Raw genomic sequence first — 7,665 nt, 5'->3', positions numbered from 1 at the left:
CCCTTCTCCTCCATTCTCCTCTTGGGATCTTGGGCACGCACGCACATGCGCCCGGCGTGAGTTTTAAGCCACTGGGTCTGGGACACGAACCACGGTCGACTACGTGGGAGTCCAGCGACATAACCATTACGCTAACTTCTGGTTCCCAGGAGGTCTTGATTTTGCATATCACCCCATTTAACAAATTATTATAAAAGTTGATGTATAATAAAGCTTGACCTTTAAGCCGCCAACAATTAATACCCAAGTCATCAGTCACCATCAGGTCTTAATCAAAAGTCAGCTTAGAAATTTTTATTTTTCTTTTGAACTATAATGAAATTGAATTATTTTTCATTATTATCTAATAATAGCCTAAATCGGCACCTTAACATATTTGCTGCTAATTTAGATCTGTTACTCAGTAAATATTAAATCACATAGTGTCCTGCTCTGCACATACGTCATCGACTGATTTGCAAGGCACAATTTGAAGGTAATTTCTAATATTGAATACAATAAATATAGTAAGAATAAGACCGCACCTGAATAAAAGACAGCAGGATTTCTATAATCAGTAATGGGGTGACCCCTCCAGGCATTTCAACGTTTTATAATGGGTAGCTCTCTGTCTGTCTCTTTTTTTTATGATTAAAATTGAATTTCAAAATGCCTTGCAGTTCAAGCTATATAGTTTGCCAAATGCTTTCATGGTTTTAAAAATGAATAGCTATCCTAAGAGATAGTTAAGGCTATTTCCATTTTCCATAGGATACTGAAGCTCAAGAAAGCTAATGACTTGTCCAGGGGATAAAATCATTTAAGTGCTGAGTTGGTATCAGACTCAGGTTTTTTGTCCTCTGAGTATTAACATGATGTCTTTTTTTTTTTTTCCTGAACTATGTTGCTTCTTCAAAGATTGTGTTTAATATTTCTTTATCAAGTCGTTTTAGCAAGCCCCACTCTAGGGAACTCTGAAGACACTGGCATGCATTGTGCATTGCCATTTGCAGGCCCTGTCCTACTATTTCAAGGCAACTACTCAAGTGTTGGAGTTTACTCTCTGGGACCTCTCCACCACGTAGAGGGACGCCTGAGATGTTACTTCCAGTGCCCAGCCAATGTAGACTGTGTGCCCTATTCTCAGTCAAGGTGGCAGGAGGGCTTGATGTTGAGTTCAAAGGAAGAAAGAAACAAGTCTTTCTTTCTCAGGAACTAAGAACACTTCAAGTTGTCCTGCTCATCACTGCACCTTTTCTCTGTAGTTTCTTCAAAGGGACAAATTAAATTCTTATAGGAACATCTTTAACTAAACTACACTTGTGTTGGCTTTTTTTGCATTTGCATAGAAATTTTAAGACAGTATTTTTGTTATAAAAATAACTTCTTAATAACAGCTTGATATGAACTAATTGCTTTCATGGCTTTGCAAGTGGTGGCAGGAATTATTCCATTAATTGTGCATTTTGGCGGCTGGCTTCGGCATACTTTGATGGGGGCTCAGCCCCCAAGAGGTCCCTATAGTTTTCATCTTTCTGAATAGACGAACTTGACCTTTTCCTCTGCACTGAGTGTGAGAATGGCATAGGCTCTTCTCCAGTAAACTGGTAAGACCTGCATTTAGTAATAATAACAATAACAGTTTTGTTCATTGTGTCAAGGTTTGGGCTTAGTGCTTTCCATGAAATAATAGTCACACGTTGCAAAGCAAAACTACCTGAATTTGAATACTTCCCCCTCCATTGACTAGATGTTTATTTAACTGTGTATGAATTACTTAATCTTATTATGCCTTAGTTTTTGTATCTGTAAAATGGGAATAATGATAGTATCCATTGATACTTTGCGTTTGGTTATGAGGGTAGAATTAGTACTTACTGTTCTCAAGTGAACACACTAAGACCATTAAAAGTACTCAATCAGAACAGAATAAAGGGCGGTCATTGTCACTGTGATGATAAAGGGAAGGCTGAACCCTCAACCACCTGAGAGTTAAGGAATATATTAGCTCTGACTTCACTCATTAGGAAACTGAAAGGTTAAACAAAATATGGATGGCATGCTCAAGATCAAACAGTGATTAAATGGCTGAACCTGGGAGAGGGCAGAGGACTAATTTATTTTTCCAGGACTACCACATTGGCTGATCAAATCGGCAAATACCCTGGTCAAATAATCCAAACAACCAGCTGGTCAGTGACATCACAGTGGAGAGAAGGAGTGCGGAGGTGTGACAGAATGAACAGTGGGTTGGGAATCAGAAAATGTTGGCCCAGATTCATCTTCACTAACTTAAGTCTGTTAATGAATCCGAGTTTCGTTTTTTTCTTTTTAATTTGCTATAGGGCTTGTGTACTCATCAGAGAAAAGAAAGTGAATGTGAGAAAGCACTCCCCCCAAGCGTGATGATAATGCCAACCTTTTCTCCTCCATGCTTCTCTTGGGATTTTGGGCATGCACACATGCATCCGGCATATCTTCCAAGATACCAGGTCTGGGACTCAAACCATTCAATCAGTCATCTTCATCATCTGCTGGCCTAGTCTCTCTAAGTTTCAATTTCTTCGTCCATAAGATGATCCCTGATCTAGCACAATCATGAGGGTTGTTCTGAGAATTAAAAATATACTGTGTATTAGAGCATTTTGTGAATCAAACTTTTATAAATGGAATTACTTATTAATTTTTGAATTTTAAATAATGATTTTTAGTTTTATTTATTTATTTTTTGGAGAGTTTTTTTTTTTCTTTTTTGCTATAGGGCGCGTGCGCTCGCCAGACAGACAGAGAGAGACAGAGAGGCAGAAAGCGAGAAATCACCCCCTAGGGGGGATGGCCATGCGGCAATTCCTTCTCCTCCATTCTCCTCTCGGGATCTTGGGCACGCACGCACACGTGCCTGGCGTGAGGTTTAAGCCACCGGGTCCAGGACGTGAACTGTGGTCGACTACGGGGGAGTCCAGCGACATAGCCATTATGCTAACTGCTGGTCCCTTTAGTTTTTTCATATAGTTGTTGATTAAAATGGATAATCACTTAATATCTTTTGTCATATATAAGAAGTCTTCAAAAAGTTTATATAAATATAATGAAAAAACTATGTCTGAATTTCAAAACAATTTTGCTGCAAAGTAAACTCAGACTTTAATTCCATTTTTCCACTAATATTTTGAAGTCTTCTTGTAAGTGGAGTCCAATAGCTTCTTTAAACTATTAACATATAAATTAGCTTTGGAAACACAATTGGGAAGTGTCCCAACTTACTAAACGGAAACCCTGTCTTTCTCCTCCCGGGAATGTACAGTTTATTATTCGCACATTGATTAACTTGTCAGTTTATTCATTTTACAGCCTTCTATGTGTGAGACCTTAAGTCGGGTAATAGGAAGAACAATGTACAGTCAGTCCTTGCTCTGAGGAGGCTAACCAACCTCATAAACAGGTCATTATAACCCATCATGTTAAGTGTAGTACTAGATAATTGAGCTGTGCCAAGGAAACATTTATCTGGGATAGAAACTCAGAAACTCAATCCAGTCATCCAGTTGGGTGCTCTGCTCTCATCAGGATCAACGGTGAAGAATGGGAAGGTTTCTGCTCACATCTGACTGTTGGTTAATATAGTGAAGTAAGTAGATCCTCCTTCTGCCCACCCCCTAAAAGAGGCACTCACATCTAGGTAGTGTAGCTTAGTGCTGAGACTGGAGATAAGAATGAATTCAGATGGACCCCTTCCAGATATTAAAACAAAATGAAGCGACCAGAAGTTGACATAATGTCTATGTTGCTGGACTCCCATGTAATCAACTGTGGTTCGAGTCCCAGACCCAGTAGCTTAAACTTGTGCCGGGCACGTGTGTGTGCATGCCCAGGATCCCAAGAGGAGAATGGAGAAGGGATTGTGGTGTGGCCATCTCCCTGGTGGGGGGATTCTTCGCTTTCTGTTTCTCTCCCTCTCTGTCTTTCTGGCAAACGCACGCATCCTATAGCAAAAACCTCTCCAAAAAAAAAAAGGAGTGGGCAACAGGTGGCTTGATGGTTGAGACACTGAACTCTGACATGGCTGATCATGGTTCAAGTGCCAGACCTAGTGGCTTGCTTTCTCCCTCTCCCTCTCTGTCTGGTCAAATTGAATAATAATAATAACAAATAAAATATATAATTATTTTTTAAAAAATGAAGTGAATAAGGTAAAATCAGACCAGAATCTACAGGAGAAAGTCAAATACATATCTCTACCTACAAAGAAATCATCTCATTATCACTTTAAAAGATTTTAGGGGAAGAAATGCCCTGTAAGTATCATACCATAAATATCCTTTAATAGCCAGTAAAAAAATAATTGTGCTCATACCAGCTTGAGAGTTCAACGACTTTTCTAAAAGCAAAATTCTTGATGGTGTTAATTAGGATGGGGGGAGGGGAGCTTGATCAGAAAGAGACTTGAGGAAAGGCAAAGCCACAGGCACCTCGTCCACAGTTGGGTGGAGCAGAGCCATTTCCAATTTTCTTATTCAGACTGGTTAGTAAAGTAGGTTGAACTTTGGGCATCTGTAAGTTGATAGCTCTTTATTTCTTTGATTAGAAAGTTATATCTCTGAATACCAAAGGAGATGGAATGGGTGGAGTGAGGAGATCTTAAGGCTTAGATCTTAATACTGATTCTGAAAGTGCCTTGGAATCGTTGACATCCAACCTAATAGATAAGAGTATAAATGATTTTATCCTCTGAATATTTTTACCTATGATTAGTGTTCGCATTGCAGTAAGGGATGCATGGACAAATACTGTAACCCTTATCAAGAAATTATAGTAACAATTATAGTAAAATACCCACTTTGAGTTAAGGGAGTGTGCTGTTTGCCTAAAAAATTTAGACGCGCCATCTAGTGGGCAGAAGAGGCACTTTCAGATTATCAAAGGGGTCCTCAGTCACACACACATCCTCCCCTGCATTGGAATTATTCCACCACGAGAACTCTAATGTCTCTCTCTTCCCCAAGAGAATTGACTCATAATTTTGTATTGAGTATGTTTGAAGTTCTTTTGAAATCTTTTGGTCCATATGAAGTTAGTTTGTACCTTGTTATTTTAAATGCAGTTTTGTCTTATTTAATACTATCTCCCTATCTTTTGGTCCATATGAAGTTAGTTTGTACCTCTCTATTTTAAATGCAGTTTTGCCTTATTTAATACTCACTCTCTGTTTACTAAAGACAAACTGAGTTTCCAGCGAAAGGTCAAAGCTTGCCAAATAGAGGGCAGAGCAGAACAGGGCAAAAGGACAGCTGTGGGCAAAGGCTAGAGACTGTGAGGGCTCGTGGAAGAGACTGAGAAGGTGACTTGGCCAGATTGTGAAGGTGGTTTTTGTTGCTAAAATGCTTGTGATTTAGCATTGAGCTTTTACTCCCCGGGAGTAAAAGCCACAAAGTGCCTGGATCAACACTGAGATGTAGAAAGTGGAAGAGACTGAGAAGGTGACTTGGCCAGATTGTGAAGGTGGTTTTTGTTGCTAAAATGCTTGTGATTTCGCATTGATCAACACTGAGCTGTAGAAAGAAAACTTGGGGTCTGCAAGAGGCAGGCCACCTGGGTGTTGAGTATGACAGCAGTCCCGCTGAGTCACAGACATGGACCTGAATCAGACAATAGTAGCGGGAAAGGGAGGAGTATGCAGTGAGGACTTTCTGAGATGGAATCAGCAGACTGAGATGACTGTTGGGATGTGGACATGGCTCCCCAAGGTGGTGGGTAGGCCAGCCTTGTCACAACTATATCCTGGTGCCTTGTACATGGCAGCCACCCCGAGTTGTTGGCAGGTGGGGAGTAACAAGCTTTTTTTTATCTGTATTTCTTAATGAGAAAATAATCATCTGCTGGGGAGGAGGGAAATGGTGTACAGTCAGGCTTGGGGAAGGAACAGAAAGGAATCTGAAGCTTAAGTGGAAAACTACACAGTGATGTGAACATCTGTTCAGTAGAGTTGAGCCATTCTTTGCTAAAGCTGAAGGATAAGGTTTGCACGAAGTCAGAAAAGGAGAGAACACATCCCAGTCATCACCATCAACCCTGTCCTTTGAAAATCAACCATTAACTGCAGCACGGCTCTCTAGGGCTTGATAGCTTCTTGGTGAAGAGCCAATCATTCCTTGGCTACCTATGAGGCAGATCTGAATCTCGCTAAGCTTCAGTTTCCTCATCTACAAGGTGGGGAGAAGAGCAGAATCTATCACACACACAATGTGGACATAATTCAGGGTTATAACTTATACAAAGAGCTCAGGGGAGAGCCTAGCACATTGCTACTGCTAAGTTAACAGTAGCTTTTTTTTTTTTTTCCCAGAAATGAGCATCCTTCAGAATACTTCATATATGCCATATATAGAATAAAGAACTGAGCCACCTGGTGGAATGATGGCTAAGGCTCTCCATGTGACTGATTCACTATTCAAGTTCTGGACCCTGTGACTTGAGAAACACACTGGGCACATCTGTGTGTGTGCCACAAATCCTGAGAGGAGAATGAAGGAGAAGGGACCATGACATGACCATCCTCCCTTGGGGGTGCTTTCTAACTTTCTCTCTCTGTCTCTCTCTGGTTATATGCCCTACAACACATTTTTTAAAATAAATAAATAAAAAGAAAGGAAAGAAAAGAACAAAGACCTGACCCAGCCACAGTGGCCCAAGTGTTAGGGTACCGCTATTCATATTCCTACAGCACCAGAACAGGCACCAGTGATTCCAGCTTGCTGGAAGGCTGAGGCCCAGGACTGCAATGTGGCAAGACCCACAAAAGTTGATCTCTCTCTCTCTCCCTCTCTTCTCTTAAACATTTAAAAAAATAATAAACTAGACCAGCAGGTGGTGTGATGGTTAAGGTGTTGGATCCCACATGACCCATTCAGTGATTCCAGTCTGAAATCTAGAGGCTTGAAAACAATGTCGGATGTGTGTGTGTGTGTGTGTGTGTGTGTGTGTGTGTGTGTGTGTGCATGCCCAAAATACTAAGAAGAAAATAGAGAAGGGACTGAGAAGTGGCCCTCCTCCCTGGGTGTGATTTCCTACTCTTTCTCCCTCTCTCTCTCACTCTCTCTCTCCAGCAAGCACATGTTCCCTATGACAAAAATCTGAAATGATAATAAACTTACTGAATCATTTCAGAAGTTAGTATTTTCTCCATTGTTTGAATCTCTGGGACCAGGAGAGAACTAAGGGGTTGCGGTCCAACCACTCCCCTTCCTTCTTTGGGTTTTTGGCTCAGACAATGACTAAGATTTTTTTTTTTTTCTTATTCTAACTATTTAAGCATGCTACATTTAATCTTACCTACTCCCTTTACTCAGGGGCCAGACATTTTTGCACTGAGACAACCTACAAAACCAAAAAAATAAAACCCGATCTTCTAATTTTGTAGTTAATTAACAAATTCTTTAGGCTTTTAATAGAAGAAAAAAATAAACAACTTTTTGCTTCTTTCAGTATGTGCCTGTATGGATGGGGAGAAGGAATTACTGTAATTAACGCTGGATTTAAAAATACCAGCATGGGGGAGAGCCAGCATCAACCAAACAAGGGGATGAGTCAGAAGCTAGGAGATGATAAAGTGTTTAGATAAATGTGATTTATTCAGAAAGTAGGAGAAAAAAATCAAGGAAGGCAATAAATAGGGCAATGGAGCTGCAT

This window comes from Tupaia chinensis, unplaced genomic scaffold, assembly GCF_000334495.1.
Source record: "Tupaia chinensis unplaced genomic scaffold, TupChi_1.0 Scaffold000113_1, whole genome shotgun sequence".
In the NCBI taxonomy this organism is placed as follows: Eukaryota; Metazoa; Chordata; class Mammalia; order Scandentia; family Tupaiidae; genus Tupaia; species Tupaia belangeri.
This window is presented reverse-complemented; position numbering follows the sequence as displayed.